The sequence below is a fragment of the Phyllobates terribilis genome, unplaced genomic scaffold (genome assembly GCF_046119375.1).
Source record: "Phyllobates terribilis strain yellow unplaced genomic scaffold, ASM4611937v1 Scaffold_212__1_contigs__length_3418457, whole genome shotgun sequence".
Classification (NCBI taxonomy): domain Eukaryota; kingdom Metazoa; phylum Chordata; class Amphibia; order Anura; family Dendrobatidae; genus Phyllobates; species Phyllobates terribilis.
Genome location: NW_027362972.1, coordinates 398665 through 426075, shown reverse-complemented (window position 1 = coordinate 426075; position 27411 = coordinate 398665). Strand labels below are relative to the sequence as shown.

Below are 27411 nucleotides of genomic sequence, written 5' to 3'. Positions count from 1 at the left end.
CCCAGCCTGGTTCCAGCACGTCAGCTGTTTCCGGGTAGTGTCAACGTCACTTTGCCTCCAATGCGTTGTCCTGTCGTACTGCGGTCGGGTTAGCCGACTCTATGGTGCCTGCAGTTTAGGTGACTCCTATGTGGGCTGCGGGATCTGGCAATGAAGGCTGGTTCCATAGTGCCAATAGGACAAGCACCCCCTGTAGGACTGTGGGTTTTGGTAACTGCGGCCGGCTCGCGGCCTTGAACTTTTTTTTACATGGGTACCTTCTGCTACCCATCCGGGTTCCAGTACCGTCAGCTGGTTCTCGGCAGTGCCTTTGGATTAGGTGCCTCCTTCTCGGTATCCAAGTTCCATCAACGTCTGCTGGTCCTTGGTAGTGCTTTCTGGCACAGGTACCTCCTGCTTAGTAACCGAGTTCCAGTACCGTCAGCTGGTCTTCGGCAGTTCCATTGGCTCTTGTACCTTCTGCTACCCATCCGGGTTCCAGTACCGTCAGCTGGTTATCGGCAGTGACTTTGGCATGGGTACTCCCTCCTGCCCAGCCTGGTTCCAGCACGCCAGCTGTTTCCGGGTAGTGTCAACGTCACTTTGCCTCCAATGCGTTGTCCTGTCGTGTTGCGGTCGGGTTAGCCGACTCTATGGTGCCTGCAGTTTAGGTGACTCCTATGTGGGCTGCGGGATCTGGCAATGAAGGCTGGTTCCATAGTGCCAATAGGACAAGCACCCCCTGTAGGACTGTGGGTTGTGGTAACTGCGGCCGGTTCGCGGCTTTGAATTTTTTTTTACATGGGTACCTTCTGCTACCCATCAGGGTTCCAGTACCGTCAGCTGGTTCTCGGCAGTGCCTTTGGATTAGGTGCCTCCTTCTCGGTATCCAAGTTCTACCAATGTCTGCTGGTCCTTGGTAGTGCTTTCTGGCACAGGTACCTCCTGCTTAGTAACCGAGTTCCAGTACCGTCAGCTGGTCTTCGGCAGTTCCATTGGCTCTTGTACCTTCTGCTACCCATCCGGGTTCCAGTACCGTCAGATGGTCCTCGGTAGTTCCATTTGCTCTTGTACCTTCTACTACCCATCCGGGTTCCAGTACCGTCAACTGGTTCTCGACAGTGCCTTTGGATTAGGTGCCTCCTTCTCTGTATCCAAGTTCCACCAACGTCTGCTGGTCCTTGGTAGTGCTTTCTGGCACAGGTACCTCCTGCTTAGTAACCGAGTTCCAGTACCGTCAGCTGGTCTTCGGCAGTTCCATTGGCTCTTGTACCTTCTGCTACCCATCCGGGTTCCAGTACCGTCAGCTGGTCCTCGGTAGTTCCATTTGCTCTTGTACCTTCTACTACCCATCCGGGTTCCAGTACCGTCAGCTGGTTCTCGGCAGTGACTTTGGCATGGGTACTCCCTCCTGCCCAGCCTGGTTCCAGCACGCCAGCTGTTTCCGGGTAGTGTCAACGTCACTTTGCCTCCAATGCGTTGTCCTGTCGTATTGCGGTCGGGTTAGCCGACTCTATGGTGCCTGCAGTTTAGGTGACTCCTATGTGGGCTGCGGGATCTGGCAATGAAGGCTGGTTCCATAGTGCCAATAGGACAAGCACCCCCTGTAGGACTGTGGGTTTTGGTAACTGCGGCCGGCTCGCGGCCTTGAACTTTTTTTTACATGGGTACCTTCTGCTACCCATCCGGGTTCCAGTACCGTCAGCTGGTTCTCGGCAGTGCCTTTGGATTAGGTGCCTCCTTCTCGGTATCCAAGTTCCATCAACGTCTGCTGGTCCTTGGTAGTGCTTTCTGGCACAGGTACCTCCTGCTTAGTAACCGAGTTCCAGTACCGTCAGCTGGTCTTCGGCAGTTCCATTGGCTCTTGTACCTTCTGCTACCCATCCGGGTTCCAGTACCGTCAGCTGGTTATCGGCAGTGACTTTGGCATGGGTACTCCCTCCTGCCCAGCCTGGTTCCAGCACGCCAGCTGTTTCCGGGTAGTGTCAACGTCACTTTGCCTCCAATGCGTTGTCCTGTCGTGTTGCGGTCGGGTTAGCCGACTCTATGGTGCCTGCAGTTTAGGTGACTCCTATGTGGGCTGCGGGATCTGGCAATGAAGGCTGGTTCCATAGTGCCAATAGGACAAGCACCCCCTGTAGGACTGTGGGTTGTGGAAACTGCGGCCGGTTCGCGGCCTGGAATTTTTTTTTACATGGGTACCTTCTGCTACCCATCAGGGTTCCAGTACCGTCAGCTGGTTCTCGGCAGTGCCTTTGGATTAGGTGCCTCCTTCTCGGTATCCAAGTTCCACCAATGTCTGCTGGTCCTTGGTAGTGCTTTCTGGCACAGGTACCTACTGCTTAGTAACCGAGTTCCAGTACCGTCAGCTGGTCTTCGGCAGTTCCATTGGCTCTTGTACCTTCTGCTACCCATCCGGGTTCCAGTACCGTCAGCTGGTCCTCGGTAGTTCCATTTGCTCTTGTACCTTCTACTACCCATCCGGGTTCCAGTACCGTCAACTGGTTCTCGACAGTGCCTTTGGATTAGGTGCCTCCTTCTCGGTATCCAAGTTCCACCAACGTCTGCTGGTCCTTGGTAGTGCTTTCTGGCACAGGTACCTCCTGCTTAGTAACCGAGTTCCAGTACCGTCAGCTGGTCTTCGGCAGTTCCATTGGCTCTTGTACCTTCTGCTACCCATCCGGGTTCCAGTACCGTCAGCTGGTCCTCGGTAGTTCCTCAGCTTTCTTGTACCTTCTGCTACATTTCCAAGTTCAAGCTTTTTGAAATGGTTCTTGGTAATCACTCTAGATCTCCCTGACGAGGACCCTGAAGACGAGGACCCTGAAGACCAACCCTAAGAAGACGAGGACCCCGAAGACGACGACCCTGAAGACGAGGACCCTGAAGACCACCCCGAAGAAGACGAGGGCCCTGAAGACCACCCCGAAGAAGACGAGGTCCCTGAAGACCACCCCGAAGAAGACGAGGACCCCGAAGATGAGGACCCAGAAGACCAACCCGAAGAAGACGAGGACCCCGAAGACGAGGACCCCCGAAGACGACGACCCTGAAGACCACCCCGAAGAAGACCAAGAAGATGACCCTGAAGAAGTTGACCAAGAGGACAAAGAAGAGAAGACAAGCACCAAGATACAGAAGAACAAGAGACAGAAAACCAAGAAGCAGAAATACAAGAAGCTGCAGAACAAAAAGCGGAAGAACATTAAGCATAAGACTAAAAATCAGAGCAAAAGATAATATCTAAATTATAAGCAGAAGATGACTAAGCAGTGTATGGGGGTGAGTCCGTTCCTCCTCGTGATGCCCCTGGAAAAGACCTGCTGCTGCAGGCCAAACTGAACGCGGACAAATCCTGTTGTAAATCTTTTGTGACGGGCAGAACGAAAGGTGTAATGTCCAACCTTTTATAGATAACAACTAGAGGAATGCCTGCCACAAATAAGAATATGATGAAGAAGAAGAAGATGAAGAAGATGAAAAAGTAGAATATGATGAATGTAAAAAAAAAGAATAATACGAAGAAGGTGAAGAAGAAGAAGATGAAGAAGGTGAAGAAGAAGTGGATGAAAAAGATGCTGAGGATGATGAAGGAGAAAGTGTGGGAGAAGTAAAAAAGAAGGTGAAGAGCATGGAAGTAGTGAAACATAAATATCTGACAAAATATAAAAATACTTAACATAGTCAATATTTCCGTAACTCAGAACGTCTTAAAAAAAAAAATTAATTCCTGCTATTCCATTTGATAGGGCTAAACCTCTATGCCTTTATTGTCTCCCCCACCTCCCCCAATACATTCTACATTATTCTTAGTTGTTTTCCTTCATGTAGAATTAACCTACAAGGAAAGAAAGGGTTTATTTTCATTCCGATATTTCTGTCCCATTGACTTGCATTGGTTTCCGGTATCGGAATCGGCGATATCCGATACTTTTTCGGTATCGGTCCGATCCAATCCGATCCGATATTTCCCGATATCGGAAGGTATCGCTCAACACTAGCCAAGAATAAAGCTGCTCAAAGAAAAAGGAAGGATATAAATAACCTACGCGTTACGCCAAGTGATTATGGCTTCATCAGGGGTATGAACATCAACTCAGACATGAACTTGCTTTCTTGTAATTTCCTTCTGTGTTCTTTTCCCAATAGGCTTAAGCAGGTGGCGCCCAAACTACAAGTGAAGAACATAGGAAAAGTTAGAACCAGATATACATTCATATATACACTGGGAAAATCGTGAAGGATCAGTCAACGATTCAATTAGTTAAAACACTTCTACCCAATAAGGGTATGTGCCCACGATGCAGAAATGAAGCAGAAAATTTCTGCAGCGTTTCTGCATCTCCCTTGCCAGAAAAAATGCATGCAGATCGTGCATTTGACTCGCCCCCTGGGCCGAGGGACACCCGGAACCGGGCTTCTGGGGGTTGTAGTCTCAGTGTGGTCAGGCCAATGGCGGTCTTTTGTGGGGGCTTTTATGGGATAATGTCCGACTACGCCACCCGTGGATTGCGGTCAGTGTGAACCGCCGCTGCAAGGCAGACCGCTGGGGCTGATGGTGTATGCAGCTGAGGTAGTGTGACTCCCGACGGGAAGAGTGAAGCCCCAGGGCAGTGTAGTAGACGGTGGGGGTTATGGTGCACGGGCGTCCCAGTACCAGTAGTGCTGCATACGGTGAGAAAGCACAGAGACAAGGCGTTGCAGTTCAAGCTTTTTACTCACAGTTCTCATCCAGTTCACTTGTGCACAGGTAGGACCGCCCGAGCCGTGCTGCTTCCACCAGGCAGGGGGCTCGGTCAACCCCCAGGTAATTCCAGAGTGTGGCACAGGACTCCCTTCTATCCTTTCGTCAGCCGTGCCCCACCAATGACACTACTTTTGTCCAGCTGCCTCTGATCTTCTCCTGGGAGGGCTGGGTACCCACTTCCCTGACCCTATGTGGTGTGCCTTTCTAGTAGGTGTAGTAAGGGGTCGCACCACTAAATGATTGCGACCACCGGTTCTTGGTTAAGGATTAGTCGCCTCCACCAACTTGGGATCCGGTACCCTGTTCTGCCAACCCGTCACCTGTAATCTCCTGGGTCCTTAGGTTTCCTTCTGCCTTCGTGTCTCTGGGCCTCTCTTGGTGTTCTGTTCCTTCTTACTTTCCTTTCTGTTCCTTTCTGTTTCTGTCCTTTCTTCTGGCTCTGGCCTTCACTCTAGGCCTGCCTCGTGGAGCTGGGCCCAGACTGAGCCACAGCTCCCTGTCAGCCCTCCTGGTTGAACTCCTTTTCTCTTCTCCTCCTGACTGAACTGACTCTACTCGACTAAAATGAAGACACCTTATATACCTCCCTCTCTGTGTATGAGCCCAGGTGACTTCCAACCAATGGGCTCCTACCTATGCCCAGAAACCATCCCCCCCTGCTCCTACATCACTGGGTGTGCTTCCCCCTCCCCACTCCAGCCAGGGACATGATTTGTCGTGCCTGCATTACTGTACTAATGGGAGCACCGTTGAGCTGTCCCTCGGAAATGGGGTGTGTGTGATGCATGCAGCTAACCGAGCCCCGATAGCATCACTTGGAAAGTGCTTGACAACTAGGTCACACTATATAAATCCATGCAAACAGCATGGATTTATATAGTGTGACTGTAAAAAATAAAGCTATACTTACCGATCCCCTGCCGCATGTGCTGCCGCGTGTGTTGTCGCGGTCCTTCCGGGTTGCCGGCATATCGCGAGACAGCCTGCGGTCACATGATCGCGACGTCATCTCAGGTCCTGGAAGATAAGCGCTGCCGGCCGGCCCGCGAGAAGGTAAATATAAACTTTATTTATTATTTTATTCTTTTTTTCACAGGTACAATGGTACCCAGGTCTGGATGAGAGTCTTCTCTCCTCCAGAACTGGGTACCATCCGCACATAGAAACGCATATAATCCACATGTACAAACGTATAGACACGGATTATATGCGTCTCAATGCAAGTCAATGGCGGCAATTCCGCTGCGCTTCCGCAAAATTAATGAACATGCTGCGGATTTTTGAGCGCCGCAGAAACGCTGCGGAATAATCCGCAGCATGTGCATTGACATTGCGGAATGCCATTGAGGACCATGTGGTGCAGATTACCAAGCGTTTTTAATGAGTTTCCACTGCGGAAATTCCGCAGTGGAAACGCATGAAAAACGCATCGTGGGCACGCAGCCGAAAGGTCTAGATTTTAGAGTATGTGGGTTGCCTTAAAAGGGTTATATAGCATCTATAAGAACTATGTTTTTTTTACTATGTAGTATCAACAGTGTAAAAAATTGGTTTCGATGACGAATGCTTCAGCAAAGGCACATGCTTGACAGCTGCTCCATTCATTCCCTAGGTAGCTGCTCGGCTTTTTCCGGTAGACTCCCAGCGGTCATGCATCTGACCTGCGGCACATATTTTGTAACAGGGATAAAAGTTCTCCATTGGGGATAAAAATTCCCCGTTCTGCCAATTGGTGCATGTTGCATCTTTGTGGACTTAAAGATATATTTTGTGCATTTTGGTTTCATTAAATATATTGCACCATTTGGCTTTTACAGACTATTTGTTTCCCTGCACATTCAACTTTGATGTGGTCAGTGGTCTTAAACCAGCTGAGATGATGTCAGAAAAAGACATAAAAAAAGGTACTCTCCTTCTCTTGTTATAACAGTTCTCTCCTATTGAACTGTTATAATAAGCTCACTGATGGATTCTTAGACAGTGCAAGATAGAGACTACAAAAGGCAAACGGTGCAAAATTTTTAATCAAATCCAATTCCAAAAAATTATTTTTAGCTAAAAATGCATGCATTTAAGTATTTAAAAAAATTGTCTTTATTGATGGACAACCCCTATAGAGCAATTAGGGTCTATATCTGTAGCTAGTGCCGCCAACATTAGGAACCATATTTCAAATAAATGGGGTTGTCCGTGCTTTTATACTTTCTTATCACTGGTCAGTAATAGACCATGTTATACAGTCAAGGACCATGTTATACAGTTGACTTAGTCTTATGGCCACGTCACACGATAGATAATTGCTGCCAAGTATATAATGTTAAAAGGGGTTATCTAGGACTATTACATTTTTTTAACTATTGACCTAAGAACTAACAGGTAGGTAGTTGCTAACTACCAGTCTGTTGTGCCCTGCACAGATCTCTGCTGACACAGAGCGGTCACAGCAATTCAGCGGCTTCTGCTAATATCATGTCTACAGAGCAGCGGCTTCTCTTCTGCTCTGGTCTCTTGATGGATCGTGACTGCTGACGTCATGCTGATTGGCAGCCGACTCACAAGTTGCCTAACGTCGGTAGCCACGCCCCATCAACAGAGCAGCCTGGAAGAAGAAGAGCTGCTCTGTTGACTTGGAGCAGCTGAATCGCCGGCGACAGTGGTCGGTGACCTCTCCGAGCCGGCACCGGATACAACAGGCAGGTAGTTGCCACTGTTAGTAACAACCTGCCTGTTAGTTTTTAGGCTTATAGTAAAAAGATAAAATAGTCCTGGATAAACCGTTTAAAGATCCAGCAACAAACCTTCCATTCACGATCTTTCATAAGCCTGATTTTTGGTTGGTCAGTCATGTAAGATTTACAAACAGTACCATTGGGGCTTCAGGACTGGAGAACGGAGACTCCTCATGAGATCTATTTTCTTTATTGACAGCGTCATCACCATTTCTGTGCGCAAACTTCTGCTTCAAGGCTTTGGCTATAATGGCTGCAGGGTCTGTGGGATCATTAAGTGAACATCTCTTCTTGTCTTTCCTGGTTGAGGGTTTCCCACCAGGGGATCTAAAGTGAAAAAGCAGTGAAAATAAACATCACTGCCATTCTGTAACAGACGGGCTGACAGGCTATAACTTAGCTCTTCATACAAACCACTTTTCGTTCATTGCTGCTATGTCTAATAAGATTTTTTTTTACAGACTTTTTCTAAAAAAATGAATCAATCACCTGCTATCCATTTTCTGAAAAGACTTGTCTAAGATCCTATTAGTGGGGCTAATACAGCATATTTATGATTAGGGACAGACTACTCTGAAATGTTAAACCTAATATAATTATTGAAATCATGTTTGCATAAGTTAATTTTAACTTTGCAAGTTATCACCTATCTGTGAAGCCCAGCTGTGCTTGGTATCACAGACCCAGGAGGGTGTATTGAAGGATTCCTCCACAAGAGGCCCCCATAACCATTCACACATCTCCACCTTCCACCTCAGACCACCAGAGGGAGCTCCTTAGGGAGATATATAAGGGAAGGTGGAGCCAGGCAGCAGTTAGTCTAGACTGGAGACGACAGAAAGCAAACCTGTTGTGAGAGTTCCTGCAGTGCAAAAGCCTGAGAGAGGTCAGTCTGCAGTGGAGCACGTTCTAGACTCACGTGTAGCTCAGTGAGGTGAGCTTTAGGTGTGCCGGCGCCATAAGATCGGTGAAACGCGGCACGCTGCCGTTAGTGTGAGTAGCCTATTGAGGGTCCGAGTAGGCCGAAGGCGAAGAGTAGAGAGTTAGTTCATAGGGGGCAGAGGAGCTTAACTAGCTCACCCCGAAGAAGAAGTAGTTACCGGACACCGGGTCCGAAGCTTGCCAGGATCTCCACGACCCAGTAAGATAAACTGGAATCCCTGGAGAACTACAGGTCCCAGGAGCGCTAAAGTGCTGATATGTACCAGAGCCAGGAGACACATAGGCCCCGTAGGTTGGGAGCGTGCACTCCAAGAGAAGGCCCTACCACAAGGTCAGCCAGCGCAGGACAGAGACAAAGTTAGGCCTAGCTCCAGGCAGGTCAGAAACTTACTACGCAGAAGCCAGAACCAGGAGGCCCAAAACCTGCTCATTGGGGAGGATCCGGACATACACCCTTCACCCTACAGTGCTCCGGGGAGTGCCTGAAATTCCACCAGTAAAAGGTACTGAAGTGACTATTGTGTCCGTCCCTGTTCTTGATCTGGCCCGGCGGAGTCTCTTTGTCCTGCATCCCCGTTCCTATACTGCCCTGAGGCCCAGCTCTACCTGTGGGGAGCTATACCATCAAGCTGCCTTATCACCAGCCTCAGTGGACTGCGCAGCGCTGGTGATCCTCACCAGAAGCCACAGGTGGCGTCACGAACTCTTTCTTTTACAAGACCAACCCTTTTAAAAGAGAGGCTCAGAGTACGGGCCCGGGAGCCGACCACCGCGACATCCCTAAAGGCCCGGGTACCGAGTCATCCCCATTCCCCTGGGCTAGTCATCTCTTTCCTGGCGTCGCAAACAGGATCACGTGCCCACTGCAACGACACCGTGTTTTGCCCGTTGCCACCGGGTACTGTGCGCCTTTATTTTGAACTGTGTACGAAAAGTTGTGGTGAAGATAGCCGCCATTGTTGGGCCGTTGAGCGAGAAGAAGGGCGTAACCGCGGGAAAATAAGGGGCGTACCTGCAAAAGAGCACGAAGTCCCGGACACACCCCACGCCTTGATGTCAAATCAGGAAGCGCCAGGTCCTGTACGGAGCGTCGCTGAACGCTCTGACGTAGGATGCAAGCGACGCAAGGTCCTGAAGACAACCGTCACCTGCGGAGCTGCGGCCTACCGGAAGAAAAACCAGAAGGTAGGCCACGGTTAACTAGGGGGGCGCTAAGATGTCCGTCGAACAGCAGAACGCCGACCTACCGGTCAACGTCCCCGATAATGGGCAGGCCGAAGCCGCCGCTCCACCAGCAGCGCCTGTAACACCTGTTATTCCTATGACTTTACCGTACATTCCTGGAGAAAAGTGGCTCCGCCAGTACAACGGCAAACCAGATACCCTGTCTGGATTTAAGCGGAAGATATGTGGTATTTTGGACATGTACTCTATGACCGGCAAACAAAGAGCTGCCGTTGTATTAGGACAGCTGACCGGTGCTGCGGAGCGGGAAGTGGAAACATGGTCGGCCGCAGACCGGGGATAGTGTCCGCAATATTCCAAAAACTACATACTGTCTTTGAGGACCTTACTGAGGCGGACCTCCGGATGAGGTTCTACAGCTGCTCCCAACAACCAGAGGACTATGTTCGTGACTACGCCTGGCATCTTCAAGGGGCCCTGCGGGCTCTGAACCAGGTTAGTCCGACCAGCTTTGAGAATGAGAACAAAATGCTGAAGGAACAGTTTGTCCGGGGACTGAAGTCTCCAGAGGAGAGCAGGACTGTGCGTTGGTGGTCCCTGGATCATCCAGATGCCACCTTTGACAATCTAAAGGACATGGCTATAAAAGGACTACAGCCCCTGGAGACAAATGCCATCCAATGTTACCAGGGTGGGGCAACCCCAGAGCCTGCAACGCCCACCTTTTCTCCAGTGACTGCTGAAGCTAAGGTTCCAACAACGTCCCCTAAAGACCTGGACAGTCTGCGCTCAGAGGTGCGTCAGTTGAGTAAAACCCTGACCACCGTGCTGAGTGCCCTGCAGCTGCGGACGGAGCCTGAGGGAGGAGGGAAGATCCTGCTAGCTGATAGCCCTGAGGATGTCCCCTGGATGCGGAGGAGGAGGAGGCCAACACCACCCTCGCCGAGGACCAGTGACCAACGCCGTCCACCAAGGGAACCGATCTGTTACCGATGCCATAAGACAGGACACATCGCCCTGAATTGTCCCTTAAACGAGAAAACCCTGGGTCCGAAGGCCGCCACCCAGGAGTAGACTCACCAGGTCCATCAGACTGGTACAACAGGTTCGTCGGAGGAAGACCTTTCCTGTCCATTGTATTGGACGGGATCCCGATGCATGCCCTGCTGGACACAGGATCTCAGGTAACCATCATACCTGAAGTCCTCTACAAGAGGTACTGGTCCATGGACGATCTGCGTCCGCCAGCTCCAAATTTGTCTGTATATGCATCAAATGGACTCCCCCTTAACCTACTCGGGGTTAAGAATGTGACTGTAAGGTGGGGAGAGTGGAGCTGAAGGACCAGGGACTTATTGTAGTGGAGACTAACCCTGATGACAGCAACCCATATATGGTACTAGGCACTAATGTTGTTGGTAACTGTTTGGGAGAGGTTGTGTTCTTGCTCCAAGAGATCGCTGACACTGCCAGACCGAGACAGAGGAGGGCGCTGCAGAGAGAAATCCGCGTCTTGATGTATCAACAGCAAGTACAATTAACAGATGGTGAAATCGGTAACGTGAGGGTAACAGACCCTATACCCATTGTTGTTCCCCCAATGAGTGAAATGCTCATCTGGTGTAGAGCTGCCATAGGTCTTAGAGGACAGAGCTACCAGGCGGTAGTAGAACCCCTTTGCTCTGAGCACAGACCCACGCTCTTAACCGCCAGGGGGGTGGTAGATGTACGTAATGGGAGGGTGCCTGTCCGTCTTCTTAACCTAGGGGAAGATGAGGTCAAACTGCCACGTTATGCCACTGTTGCTAAACTACATGCTGTCAACAACAACTGTATCCATGTGGCGGAGTCCTTAACTTCACCAGAAGAAGTGGAAGATAATGACCCTGCAACCCAGGTGGAGGATTGGTGTCAACAGCTCCATGTTGGGACAGACACCACTCCTGCCCATCAAAAACAGGGTGTACACCGGGTGGTTCAAGAATACTCGCAGGTGTTCAGTAAACATCCACTTGACTTTGGGAGGGTTAAGGGGGTTCAACATCATATCTCCACAGGCAACCATTCCCCAATTAAAGAACGTTATAGGCCTATACCCCCAGCTCACTACCAGAAGGCAAAAGAAATGCTGCATGACATGAGGAAGGCGGGAGTAATTAGGGATAGTTGTAGTCCCTGGGCGGCTCCCCTAGTGCTGGTTAGGAAAAAGGATGGGAGCATGAGAATGTGTGTAGATTACCGTCAAGTAAATCGCATTACACATAAAGATGCATACCCTTTACCACGCATAGAAGAGTCCCTAGCTGCCTTAAAGTCTGCAAATTACTTTTCTACCCTTGACCTCACTAGTGGTTACTGGCAGGTCGCTGTGGCTGAGGAGAATCGGGAGAAGACGGCCTTCACCACCCCGATGGGACTCTGCGAGTTCAACAGCATGCCGTTTTGACTCTAAAATGCCCCCGGAACGTTCCAGAGACTGATGGAGTGCTGCCTGGGACACCGCATCTTCGAGACTGTGTTACTTTACCTGTATGACGTAATTGTGTACTCCAGAACGTACGAGGACCACCTGAAACACCTGGCAGAGGTATTTGAGTCACTGTCCCGGTACGGGATGAAGTTGAAGCCCTCAAAGTGCCACCTGCTCAAGAGAAAGGTACAGTACCTGGGGCACATTGTCAGTCCGGAAGGGGTAGCACCAGACCCGGAGAAAGTTACTGCCATCCAGAAGTGGCCGGAGCCTAAGAACCTCAAGGAGGTGCGTCAGTTCTTGGGACTAGTCGGATACTACCGGAGGTTTGTAAAGGACTACACTAAGAAGGCAGCTCCTCTGCAAGACCTCCTGGTAGGGCAGTCCCCCAAAAGCAAAAACCCTCCATTCCACTGGGGTAAAGAACAGGCTGAATCATTTCAAGAGATGAAGGAGATCCTGACAGGTGATGAGATCCTAGCCTACGCTGACTACAGCCAAACATTCCTGCTGTATACAGATGCCAGCAATGAAGGCCTGGGCACTGTCTTAAGTCAGAAGCAGAATGGCCAGGAGAAAGTCATCGCGTATGCAAGCAGGAAGCTCCGCCCGACCGAGAGGAACCCAGAGAACTATAGCAGCTTCAAGTTGGAGTTCCTGGCCTTGGTCTGGGCCATCACAGAAAAGTTCAAGCACTACCTAGCCTCCAGCAAGTTTACTGCCTACACTGACAATACCCCCTTAACTCATCTTCAAACAGCCAAGCTGGGAGCCATGGAATAGCGATGGATGGCTCGGCTGTCAAACTACCAATTCACCATAAAGTACCGGGCGGGCCGCAAGAACGCCAACGCCGATGCCCTGTCCAGGATGCCTCACCAGTCAGACACAGAAGAAGAAGTGGATGACCTGGAAGAGGTTGAACTACCTGCCTTCCACCGGAATGGGATGGCCCACGAGCTACGAGCCTCCAGGAAGCAACGCGGTAAGACGTTAAACCCCTTGCCTCACCACAGCTGGAAAGAGACCCAGGACAGCGACCCGGTTGTCAGCCGTATCAAGGAGCTGATAACCCAAGAAGGTTCCTCCCTGGAGAAGGATGCGGCTCTCCAAGCAAAGCAGCTGTGGAATGAGAGAAGCCGGCTGTTTATCTACCGTGAGAAGTTGTGCCGGAGGTACGTCAATCCCAAAACCCTCGAGATGGTGTGGCAGATAGTGGTCCCCAAGACGGACATCCAGATGGTGTTGGAGACCTACCACGATCAGGCGGGGCACTTTGGCTAGAAAAAGCTAGAGACCCTGTTGAAGTGTCGATTCTACTGGGTGGGGATGCGCAGCTTCATTGAGAGGTGGTGCAGAGACTGTGGACCCTGTAGCCTCAGAAGAAAAGACTACAGCAGCCAGAAGGCACCCCTGCAACCCATCAAGACGACTCGCCCTCTGGAGATCGTGGCCCTGGACCATGTCAAGTTGTCACCCAGTCGGTCAGGATACTCCTATGCCCTGACCATGGTGGATCACTACTCCAGGGTCCTGGTGGTCTCCCCTATCAAAGACCTGACAGCAGAGACAGCAGCTAAGACGTTCCAAGCGTACTTCTGCAGGTCCCATGGATAGCCTGGACAGGTACTGACTGACCAAGGCACGGCCTTTGAGGCTGAATTGTTCAAAGAGTTCTGCCATCTGTACGGGTATAAAAAGATCAGGACTACACCGTACCACCCCCAAACTAACGGTCTCTGTGAAAAGATGAATAACATCATCATCGATCTACTGAAGACCATACCACTAGAAGAGAGAAGCCAGTGGCCAGACCTACTACCTGACCTAGTGGATCTGTATAATCACATACCAGTAAGTTCCACCAATTGCACTCCGGCATATCTCATGCGTGCAAGACCAGGGAAGTTGCCCATGGACCTGAAGCTTGGTGTGGTAGAACCTGAAGCTGATGTGACCACTGAGGACTGGGACACGACCAGACAGGAGCAGTACAGGAGAGTCCAAGCCTGTGTCGAAGACAGTCTCACTCGGGTGAGGGATAAACAAGAGGCACAATACAACAGAAGTGCACCAGCAGAACCCTTCACACCAGGAGAAGTGGTATTGAAAAGGAAGCGGAGGAAACACAAGCTTGATGACCAGTGGGAGAGAGAACCCTACACTGTGTTGAATTCAAGGTTTGACAACAGGAAGACGTGTTTGATCAGCAAAGATGGAGGAAGAACAACTGCGACAATATCTAGGGACCACCTGAAGTTGTGTCTACATCTACTAAAGACTCAGGAAGAAGTGTCTTTCACAACCCAGGAAGAACCTAAAGAAACAGTGATACACACTGACCTTGGAGACTTCCCAGCGGATTGGCCTCAAATAGGAGGTGCAGTAATCATTCCAGTACTCCAATTCTATGAACAGCCAGAAAACCCTCCACAGCAAGTTGAACCTGTAAGTGCTGCAGAAGAGCCAGCTCAAGAAGTATCCCCGGATGAAGGATCCCCGGCAGGAGCGGAGCAAGAGGGCCCAGCCAATGGTAGACTTGCCAGTCCAAGAGAGAGGTTAAGGCAATTTTACAACATGGTTACATGTAAAACTGGTAGGGTAACTGAGGATACAGATACTGACACTCCACTAACCACAGCACTATGCAGATCAGTACGCAGCACAAGAGGTAAACCTCCTGCTAGGTACACTGAGTAAAGTAGCAAAATTTCAGAGAATGTAGATAGTTACCCCTGGGGTATTGAGTATTAAATTGTAATGTATTGCGTAACTGTTTGTTTTCATGCATGCTTATCAATTTGTGCTTTTTCCTATTAATTCTTTATTTGCATAATGAACTGCATGGCTGAGGACTGTGTGCAGCCCAAAAACTCTTATTGTATATAATTGCGCTCCCTGGAGTGCCCCTTTCAGGTGACCTCAGAAGGAAAACCTATCTGGAGTGGCTCTTTTGGAGGTCCAACTCGGATCTTCATGCCCTGCAGCCACCCCAGGGCCTGCGTAGAGGGTTTAGGACAGGTCCCTCAAAACTACCAAAGTACTCTACCTTGTGAGATGGACATCCTGTATGGGAACCTCACCATAGGAGACTTGGATTCTGAGGACACTCTGTATTTGTATTGTTTCTGCAACGTTTAAGATCCGTGCCTCCCATAAAGGGAACAGTGTTCTAGTATTGCTTATGTTTCCTATTGTTACTGTTGTTATAAAATGTACTTCAGCCCGGGAGTGCTGAGTTTAACTAGGGGGGAATGTGAAGCCCAGCTGTGCTTGGTATCACAGACCCAGGAGGGTGTACTGAAGGATTCCTCCACAAGAGGCCCCCATAACCATTCACACATCTCCAACTTCCACCTCAGACCACCAGAGGGAGCTCCTTAGGGAGATATATAAGGGAAGGTGGAGCCAGGCAGCAGTTAGTCTAGACTGGAGACGACAGAAAGCAAACCTGTTGTGAGAGTTCCTGCAGTGCAAAAGCCTGAGAGAGGTCAGTCTGCAGTGGAGCACGTTCTAGACTCACGTGTAGCTCAGTGAGGTGAGCTGTAGGTGTGTCGGCGCCATAAGATCGGTGAAACGCGGCACGCTGCCGTTAGTGTGAGTAGCCTATTGAGGGTCCGAGTAGGCCGAAGGCGAAGAGTAGAGAGTTAGTTCATAGGGGGCAGAGGAGCTTAACTAGCTCACCCCGAAGAAGAAGTAGTTACCGGACCCCGGGTCCGAAGCTTGCCGGGATCTCCACGACCCAGTAAGATAAACTGGAATCCCTGGAGAACTACAGGTCCCAGGATCGCTAAAGTGCTGATACGTACCAGAGCCAGGAGACACATAGGCCCCGTAGGTCGTGAGCGTGCTCTCCAAGAGAAGGCCCTACCACAAGGTCAGCCAGCGCAGGACAGAGGCAAAGTTAGGCCTAGCTCCAGGCAGGTCAGAAACTTACTACGCAGAAGCCAGAACCAGGAGGCCCAAAACCTGCTCATTGGGGAGGATCTGGACATACAACCTTCACCCTACAGTGCTCCTGGGAGTGCCTGAAATTCCACCAGTAAAAGGTACTGAAGTGACTATTGTGTCCATCCCTGTTCTTGATCTGGCCCGGCGGAGTCTCTTTGTCCTGCATCCCCGTTCCTATACTGCCCTGAGGCCCAGCTCTACCTGTGGGGAGCTATACCATCAAGCTGCCTTATCACCTGCCTCAGTGGACTGCGCAGCACTGGTGATCCTCACCAGAAGCCACAGGTGGCGTCACAAACTCTTTCTTTTACAACACCAACCCTTTTAAAAGAGAGGCCCAGAGTACGGGCCCGGGAGCCGACCACCGTGACATCCCTAAAGGCCAGGCTAAAGGCCCGGGTACCGAGTCATCCCCATTCCCCTGGGCTAGTCATATCCACAGGATAAGCCTGCTGATCGCAGGAGGTCCGCATGGAAGACCCCCACCATGAATGGGGCTTGGAAGAGACACATTATATTTGAGCCTTCTCAAGCATTCACGCCACTGCTACATTCATTATATGTGGGACTTCCAGAGAAGGGTACAGCATTGTTAACCCCATTCATGACCTTGCAATTTTCTGTTTTTGCCCTTTCATTTTTTTCTACTCTTATTCCCAGAGCCAAGTTTTTTATTTTTTGTCAATATACAGTACAGACCAAAAGATTGACACACCTTCTCATTTAAAGATTTTTCTGTTTTTTCATGACTATGAAAATTGTACATTCACACTGAAGGCATCAAAACTATGAATTAACACATGTGAAATTATATACCTAACAAAAAAGTGTGAACCAACTGAAAATATGTCTTATATTCTAGGTTCTTCAAAGTAGCCACCTTTTGCTTTGATGACTGCTCTGCAAACTCTTGGCATTCTCTTGATGAGCTTCAAGAGGTAGTCACCGTCAATGGTTTTCACTTCACAGGTGTGCCCTGTCAGGTTTAATCAGTGGGATTTCTTGCCTTATAAATGGGGTTGGGACCATCAGTTGTGTTGTGAAGAAGTCTGGTGGATACATAGCTGATAGTCCTACTGAATAGACTGTTAGAATTTTTATTATGGCAAGAAAAAAGCAGCTAAGTAAAGAAAAACGAGTGGCCATCATTACTTTAAGAAATGAAGGTCAGTCAGTCCGAAAAATTGGGCAAACTTTGAAAGTGTCCCCAAGTGCAGTTGCAAAAACCATCAATCGCTACAAAGAAACTGGCTCGCAAAAAAGAAGCAAGACAAAAATATATCTCATACCCTACCATAATTATATATAAATGTAAAGCAAAATTGCATAATAAATATAGGGTACTTAGTGAACTATTTTTGATCAAAAAAAGTATACAAGCCGTCCCACCAGCGGCAAGGTGACCCTAAATTGGGACGGTACCTATACTGCCTATATTAAAAACCTTACTGTATATCAAAGTTGAAGTAATGCATATAAAAGGGTAGACAAATAGGACCGGGTCCCAACTCCAGACCACCTAGGCCCGTGGTAAGCTACATATATACCAATCAGCTCAACAAAGGGCATGCCACACCCTTAAATTGCACAGAATGCAAACAAGTCAAAAAACCAGACAATGTGAACTGAGGTCTAAGATGGCAGACATACAAGAAACAGAGGCATGTTCACACTAGCAAAAAAGAAGCAAGACAAAAATATATCTCATACCCTACCATAATTATATATAAATGTAAAGCAAAATTGCATAATAAATATAGGGTACTTAGTGAACTATTTTTGATCAAAAAAAGTATACAAGCCGTCCCACCAGCGGCAAGGTGACCCTAAATTGGGACGGTACCTATACTGCCTATATTAAAAACCTTACTGTATATCAAAGTTGAAGTAATGCATATAAAAGGGTAGACAAATAGGACCGGGTCCCAACTCCAGACCACCTAGGCCCGTGGTAAGCTACATATATACCAATCAGCTCAACAAAGGGCATGCCACACCCTTAAATTGCACAGAATGCAAACAAGTCAAAAAACCAGACAATGTGAACTGAGGTCTAAGATGGCAGACATACAAGAAACAGAGGCATGTTCACACTAGCAAAAAAGAAGCAAGACAAAAATATATCTCATACCCTACCATAATTATATATAAATGTAAAGCAAAATTGCATAATAAATATAGGGTACTTAGTGAACTATTTTTGATCAAAAAAAGTATACAAGCCGTCCCACCAGCGGCAAGGTGACCCTAAATTGGGACGGTACCTATACTGCCTATATTAAAAACCTTACTGTATATCAAAGTTGAAGTAATGCATCTAAAAGGGTAGACAAATAGGACCGGGTCCCAACTCCAGACCACCTAGGCCCGCGGTAAGCTACATATATACCAATCAGCTCAACAAAGGGCATGCCACACCCTTAAATTGCACAGAATGCAAACAAGTCAAAAAACCAGACAATGTGAACTGAGGTCTAAGATGGCAGACATACAAGAAACAGAGGCATGTTCACACTAGCAAAAAAGAAGCAAGACAAAAATATATCTCATACCCTACCATAATTATATATAAATGTAAAGCAAAATTGCATAATAAATATAGGGTACTTAGTGAACTATTTTTGATCAAAAAAAGTATACAAGCCGTCCCACCAGCGGCAAGGTGACCCTAAATTGGGACGGTACCTATACTGCCTATATTAAAAACCTTACTGTATATCAAAGTTGAAGTAATGCATATAAAAGGGTAGACAAATAGGACCGGGTCCCAACTCCAGACCACCTAGGCCCGTGGTAAGCTACACATATACCAATCAGCTCAACAAAGGGCATGCCACACCCTTAAATTGCACAGAATGCAAACAAGTCAAAAAACCAGACAATGTGAACTGAGGTCTAAGATGGCAGACATACAAGAAACAGAGGCATGTTCACACTAGCAAAAAAGAAGCAAGACAAAAATATATCTCATACCCTACCATAATTATATATAAATGTAAAGCAAAATTGCATAATAAATATAGGGTACTTAGTGAACTATTTTTGATCAAAAAAAGTATACAAGCCGTCCCACCAGCGGCAAGGTGACCCTAAATTGGGACGGTACCTATACTGCCTATATTAAAAACCTTACTGTATATCAAAGTTGAAGTAATGCATATAAAAGGGTAGACAAATAGGACCGGGTCCCAACTCCAGACCACCTAGGCCCGTGGTAAGCTACATATATACCAATCAGCTCAACAAAGGGCATGCCACACCCTTAAATTGCACAGAATGCAAACAAGTCAAAAAACCAGACAATGTGAACTGAGGTCTAAGATGGCAGACATACAAGAAACAGAGGCATGTTCACACTAGCAAAAAAGAAGCAAGACAAAAATATATCTCATACCCTACCATAATTATATATAAATGTAAAGCAAAATTGCATAATAAATATAGGGTACTTAGTGAACTATTTTTGATCAAAAAAAGTATACAAGCCGTCCCACCAGCGGCAAGGTGACCCTAAATTGGGACGGTACCTATACTGCCTATATTAAAAACTTTACTGTATATCAAAGTTGAAGTAATGCATATAAAAGGGTAGACAAATAGGACCGGGTCCCAACTCCAGACCACCTAGGCCCGTGGTAAGCTACATTTATACCAATCAGCTCAACAAAGGGCATGCCACACCCTTAAATTGCACAGAATGCAAACAAGTCAAAAAACCAGACAATGTGAACTGAGGTCTAAGATGGCAGACATACAAGAAACAGAGGCATGTTCACACTAGCAAAAAAGAAGCAAGACAAAAATATATCTCATACCCTACCATAATTATATATAAATGTAAAGCAAAATTGCATAATAAATATAGGGTACTTAGTGAACTATTTTTGATCAAAAAAAGTATACAAGCCGTCCCACCAGCGGCAAGGTGACCCTAAATTGGGACGGTACCTATACTGCCTATATTAAAAACCTTGCCGCAAGGTTCTTTTTTGCTAGTGTGAACATGCCTCTGTTTCTTGTATGTCTGCCATCTTAGACCTCAGTTCACATTGTCTGTTTTTTTGACTTGTTTGCATTCTGTGCAATTTAAGGGTGTGGCATGCCCTTTGTTGAGCTGATTGGTATATATGTAGCTTACCACGGGCCTAGGTGGTCTGGAGTTGGGACCCGGTCCTATTTGTCTACCCTTTTATATGCATTACTTCAACTTTGATATACAGTAAGGTTTTTAATATAGGCAGTATAGGTACCGTCCCAATTTAGGGTCACCTTGCCGCTGGTGGGACGGCTTGTATACTTTTTTTGATCAAAAATAGTTCACTAAGTACCCTATATTTATTATGCAATTTTGCTTTACATTTATATATAATTATGGTAGGGTATGAGATATATTTTTGTCTTGCTTCTTTTTTGCTAGTGTGAACATGCCTCTGTTTCTTGTATGTCTGCCATCTTAGACCTCAGTTCACATTGTCTGGTTTTTTGACTTGTTTGCATTCTGTGCAATTTAAGGGTGTGGCATGCCCTTTGTTGAGCTGATTGGTATATATGTAGCTTACCACGGGCCTAGGTGGTCTGGAGTTGGGACCCGGTCCTATTTGTCTACCCTTTTATATGCATTACTTCAACTTTGATATACAGTAAGGTTTTTAATATAGGCAGTATAGGTACCGTCCCAATTTAGGGTCACCTTGCCGCTGGTGGGACGGCTTGTATACTTTTTTTGATCAAAAATAGTTCACTAAGTACCCTATATTTATTATGCAATTTTGCTTTACATTTATATATAATTATGGTAGGGTATGAGATATATTTTTGTCTTGCTTCTTTTTTGCTAGTGTGAACATGCCTCTGTTTCTTGTATGTCTGCCATCTTAGACCTCAGTTCACATTGTCTGGTTTTTTGACTTGTTTGCATTCTGTGCAATTTAAGGGTGTGGCATGCCCTTTGTTGAGCTGATTGGTATATATGTAGCTTACCACGGGCCTAGGTGGTCTGGAGTTGGGACCCGGTCCTATTTGTCTACCCTTTTATATGCATTACTTCAACTTTGATATACAGTAAGGTTTTTAATATAGGCAGTATAGGTACCGTCCCAATTTAGGGTCACCTTGCCGCTGGTGGGACGGCTTGTATACTTTTTTTGATCAAAAATAGTTCACTAAGTACCCTATATTTATTATGCAATTTTGCTTTACATTTATATATAATTATGGTAGGGTATGAGATATATTTTTGTCTTGCTTCTTTTTTGCTAGTGTGAACATGCCTCTGTTTCTTGTATGTCTGCCATCTTAGACCTCAGTTCACATTGTCTGGTTTTTTGACTTGTTTGCATTCTGTGCAATTTAAGGGTGTGGCATGCCCTTTGTTGAGCTGATTGGTATATATGTAGCTTACCACGGGCCTAGGTGGTCTGGAGTTGGGACCCGGTCCTATTTGTCTACCCTTTTATATGCATTACTTCAACTTTGATATACAGTAAGGTTTTTAATATAGGCAGTATAGGTACCGTCCCAATTTAGGGTCACCTTGCCGCTGGTGGGACGGCTTGTATACTTTTTTTGATCAAAAATAGTTCACTAAGTACCCTATATTTATTATGCAATTTTGCTTTACATTTATATATAATTATGGTAGGGTATGAGATATATTTTTGTCTTGCTTCTTTTTTGCTAGTGTGAACATGCCTCTGTTTCTTGTATGTCTGCCATCTTAGACCTCAGTTCACATTGTCTGGTTTTTTGACTTGTTTGCATTCTGTGCAATTTAAGGGTGTGGCATGCCCTTTGTTGAGCTGATTGGTATATATGTAGCTTACCACGGGCCTAGGTGGTCTGGAGTTGGGACCCGGTCCTATTTGTCTACCCTTTTATATGCATTACTTCAACTTTGATATACAGTAAGGTTTTTAATATAGGCAGTATAGGTACCGTCCCAATTTAGGGTCACCTTGCCGCTGGTGGGACGGCTTGTATACTTTTTTTGATCAAAAATAGTTCACTAAGTACCCTATATTTATTATGCAATTTTGCTTTACATTTATATATAATTATGGTAGGGTATGAGATATATTTTTGTCTTGCTTCTTTTTTGCTAGTGTGAACATGCCTCTGTTTCTTGTATGTCTGCCATCTTAGACCTCAGTTCACATTGTCTGGTGTTTTGACTTGTTTGCATTCTGTGCAATTTAAGGGTGTGGCATGCCCTTTGTTGAGCTGATTGGTATATATGTAGCTTACCACGGGCCTAGGTGGTCTGGAGTTGGGACCCGGTCCTATTTGTCTACCCTTTTATATGCATTACTTCAACTTTGATATACAGTAAGGTTTTTAATATAGGCAGTATAGGTACCGTCCCAATTTAGGGTCACCTTGCCGCTGGTGGGACGGCTTGTATACTTTTTTTGATCAAAAATAGTTCACTAAGTACCCTATATTTATTATGCAATTTTGCTTTACATTTATATATAATTATGGTAGGGTATGAGATATATTTTTGTCTTGCTTCTTTTTTGCTAGTGTGAACATGCCTCTGTTTCTTGTATGTCTGCCATCTTAGACCTCAGTTCACATTGTCTGGTTTTTTGACTTGTTTGCATTCTGTGCAATTTAAGGGTGTGGCATGCCCTTTGTTGAGCTGATTGGTATATATGTAGCTTACCACGGGCCTAGGTGGTCTGGAGTTGGGACCCGGTCCTATTTGTCTACCCTTTTATATGCATTACTTCAACTTTGATATACAGTAAGGTTTTTAATATAGGCAGTATAGGTACCGTCCCAATTTAGGGTCACCTTGCCGCTGGTGGGACGGCTTGTATACTTTTTTTGATCAAAAATAGTTCACTAAGTACCCTATATTTATTATGCAATTTTGCTTTACATTTATATATAATTATGGTAGGGTATGAGATATATTTTTGTCTTGCTTCTTTTTTGCTAGTGTGAACATGCCTCTGTTTCTTGTATGTCTGCCATCTTAGACCTCAGTTCACATTGTCTGTTTTTTTGACTTGTTTGCATTCTGTGCAATTTAAGGGTGTGGCATGCCCTTTGTTGAGCTGATTGGTATATATGTAGCTTACCACGGGCCTAGGTGGTCTGGAGTTGGGACCCGGTCCTATTTGTCTACCCTTTTATATGCATTACTTCAACTTTGATATACAGTAAGGTTTTTAATATAGGCAGTATAGGTACCGTCCCAATTTAGGGTCACCTTGCCGCTGGTTGGACGGCTTGTATACTTTTTTTGATCAAAAATAGTTCACTAAGTACCCTATATTTATTATGCAATTTTGCTTTACATTTATATATAATTATGGTAGGGTATGAGATATATTTTTGTCTTGCTTCTTTTTTGCTAGTGTGAACATGCCTCTGTTTCTTGTATGTCTGCCATCTTAGACCTCAGTTCACATTGTCTGGTTTAAAGAAACTGGCTCGCATGAGGACTTCCCCAGGAAAGGAAGACCAAGAGTCACCTCTGCTTCTGAGGATAAGTTTATCCGAGTCACCAGCCTCAGAAATCACAGGTTAACAGCAGCTCAGATTAGAGACCCGGTCAATGCCACACAGAGTTCTAGCAGCAGACACTTCTCTTCAACAACTGTTAAGAGGAGACTTTGGGCAGCAGGCCTTCATGGTAAAATAGCTGCTAGGAAATCACTGCTAAGGACAGGCAACAAGCAGAAGAGACTTGTTTGGGCTAAAGAACACAAGGAATGGACATTAGACCAGTGGAAATCTGAGCTTTGGTCTGATGAGTCCAAATTTGAGATCTTTGGTTCCAACCACCGTGTTTTTGTGCGACGCAGAAAAGGTGAAAGAATGGACTCTACATGCCTGGTTCCCACCGTGAAGCATGGATGAGGAGGTGTGATGGTGTGGGGGTGCTTTGCTGGTGACACTGTTGGGGATTTATTCAAAATTGAAGGCATACTGAACAAGCATGGCTATCACAGCATCTTACAGCGGCATGCTATTCCATCTGGTTTGCGTTTAGTTGGACCATCATTTATTTTTCAACATGACGATGAACCCAAACACACCTCCAGGCTGTGTAAGGGCTATTTGACCAAGAAGGAGAGTGATGGGGTGCTACACCAGATGACCTGGCCTCCACAGTCACCAGACTTGAACCCAATCAAGATGGTTTGGGGTGAGCTGGACCGCAGAGTGAAGGCAAAAGGGCCAACAAGTGCTAATCATCTCTGGGAATTCCTTCAAGATTGTTGGAAGACCATTTCCGGTGACTACCTCTTGAAGCTCATCAAGAGAATGCCAAGAGTGTGCAAAGCAGTTATCAAAGCAAAAGGTGGCTACTTTGAAAAACCTAGAATATAAGACATATTTTCAGTTGTTTCACACTTTTTTGTTAAGTATATAATTCCACATGTGTTAATTCATAGTTTTGATGTCTTCAGTGTGAATGTACAATTTTCATAGTCATGAAAATACAGAAAAATCTTTAAATGAGAAGGTGTGTCCAAACTTTTGGTCTGTACGGTACCTTTTTTTTTTGCGGGACAAGTTGTTCTTTTGATTGACATCATTTATTTTACCATATCGTGTACTGGAAAACGGGAAAAAAATTCCAAGTGCGGTGAAATTGCAAAAAAGTGCATTTCCACAATTGTAATTTTTTTTTTTTATTTACCATGTTCACTAAATGCTAAAGCTGACCAGCCATTATGATTCCCAGGTCAGTACGAGTTCATAGATACCAAACATGTATTGGTTCTTTTATATGTGAGTGGTGAAAAAAAAAATCAGAAGTTTGTAAAAAAAAAATTAAAAAAAATCGCTTATGTCGCCATTTTCCGAGACCCGTAGCATCTCCATTTTTCGGGTCTAGGGCCAGGTTAGGGCTTATTTTTTGCGCCCTCAGCGGACGTTTTTATTTATATAATTTTGAGGTAGATACAATGTTTTGATCGCCTGTTATGTTTGCGGAGGCAAAAAAAGAAAAACATAATTCTGGAGTTTAGATTTTTTTTGTCGTTACGCCGTTTACCGATCTGATTAATTTACTTTATATTTTGATAGATCGGAGATTTCTGAATACAGCGATACCAAATATGCGTATATTTTTTTAATGGTTTTATTTTCAATAGGGCAAAAGGGCGTGATTTAAACCTTTATGTTTTTTAAAACTTTTTTTACTTTTTACTGGCAGCAATAGTCCTCTTAGGAGACTTGAAGCTGCAATCATCTGATTACCTGTGCTACACATAGCAGGGCTTCAGCACTGCTATGTATAGCAGAAATCACAATCTCCTATGAATGCCGGCCACAGGGGATCTACAATGACAGCCAGGGGTCTTCTGCAGACCCCCGGCTGTCATGACAACACATTGGCACCCCGCAATCACATGACAGGGACGCCTATGGGTGTGTCTTGTGACGAGCTTCTGGCAGGTGTGTATTAAATGCCACTGCTAGTGATTGACAGCGGTATTTAACTGGTTAACAGCTGCGGGTGGATCTCGGATCCGACTGCGGCTGTTAAAGGCACATGACAGCTCATGAGATCAGCAGTCATGTGCAGGGAAAGATGCAGGCTCAGTGACAGATTTTTTTTTTTTTTACAGTTTTCTCCTTCATTCTATTTCACGCATGTCTGTAATAAAAAATATATATTTAAAGAAAATCTATAAAATGACCTTTCGACCGCCCGAAGCTTGATGGAATTCATGCCTTTTAACACATCCATCATACTGGGGAGCTGATCCACACTGCCTTTCTCTGAAGCCTCACTTTCCGTCGGGCTGCATTTGTGAGAAGCTTTACGTTCTCTTATAATATCAAGTGCAGATTTTAGTTGGGAAGATGGGACTGGGGGTGGTGGAGGAGGAGGAGGAGGAGGAGGAGGGGGCAGCGGAGCTACTGGGGTTGTAAATTGCAAAAACTGTGCGGAAAGTGGTGGAGAAGCTGAAGATGGGGGTGAGAGGGCATTACCTGGGCAGCTAAATGAGCACATTGATTCTGTATCTGAGAAACAAAAACGAGATCAAATCATACCAAATACATAGCAAAAGCTTGACCTGTTTAACCCATTAAGTGATTTATAAGGATTACAAAAACAATGGCTTACGAGACTGTGCGGCTTGTGACGGTTGTAGGGCAACAATGGCAGCAATCTGTACTCTCTGCTGCAGCAGCTCATCTTCCAAAGCTGAAAGGCATGATCGTCTGCAGGAAGGAGACTCTTTTCACACACTCTCCTGGCCAACATCATAGTCAGAAATCCTGAGTCTGAATTATTCGGGTCCATTGACTTGTTGGATGGAAGATCGTGTCTGATGTTACTAAAGGGAATCTGTCACCAGGTTTATGCTACCTCATCTGAGAGCAGCATGATGTGGGGGCCGAGACCCCGAATCCAGTGATGTTACTGGGCTCCTTGCTGTAGTTTTGATAAATCATTGTGACGCGCCCCCTGGGCCATGTTGTGCTGCGTTGCGCATGCGGGGGATACCCGGAGCCGGATCTGACAGGGGTAGTAGTCCTCGTGGCGGTGACCCGGTCCGTGCCCAGGGTGGTCAAACTAAGAGGCAGTGCTCGGCATTAAGATGTTATAGAGTTCGACTACGCCACCCGTTGATTGCAGCTATGAAGCCGCCGCTGCAGGGCAGACCGCTGAGGCCGGTGGTGTGGTTGTGCAGCGTGGATGGTATAACCCCCAACGGGAGAGGTATAGCCTCAGGGCAGCTGGTGAAGCAGGGAATGATGATAGTGGTAGTGGTGTGACAAGGAAGCTCAGAGACGTGCATTGCAGTTTTCACAGCTTTACTCACAGTTGGTATTCAGATCACTTCGGCCAAGAGTGACCACCCGAGCCGTGCTGCGTCCACCAGGTGCGGGACTCGGCCAACTCCCAGGCAGTTCCAGAGCGTGGTCCTGAGCTCCCCTCTCTTCCTTCCTACTGGCCGTCCCCACCAGGGATCCACCTTTGTCCAGCTCCCTCGAGCCTTCTGGTGGTGAAACCTTTCCCGGCTTCCCTGACCCTATACGTGGTATGCCTTCCTGGTGGATATGGCGAGGGGTCGCGCCAAAACTTGTCCACGACCTCCGGTTCCTGGCTGAGGATAATTGGCCTCCACCAGTTTGGGATCCGGTACCCTGTTCTGCCAACCCTTCACCCGTTAACTCGTGGGATCTCAGGGTTCCCTCTTCTCTTGCATCTCTGGGCCTCTCCTGGTGTTTCTGTTCCTCCTTCTTCTCCTTTCTCTCTCTCTCTGCTTCAGGCCTCCTCTTCAGGCCTGGCTCTGGAGCTGGGCCCAGACTGAGCCACAGCTCCCTGTCAGCCCTCTCTGGCTGAGCTCCTCTCTGCACAGAGCAGACCAAAAAGACCTTGTCCTAAGATGGTGCCCACCTTATATACTCCCTCTGACACCTGAGCCCAGGTG

At 46.7% G+C, this 27411-nt stretch overlaps 1 pseudogene; it reads right to left on the bottom strand.

Moving 5' to 3' along the window:
* Positions 1-4075: 4075 nt before the first annotated feature.
* LOC141213750 (mitochondrial fission regulator 2-like) lies at positions 4076-26276 on the bottom strand (annotated as a pseudogene).
* Between the last annotated feature and the right edge of the window lie 1135 nt (positions 26277-27411).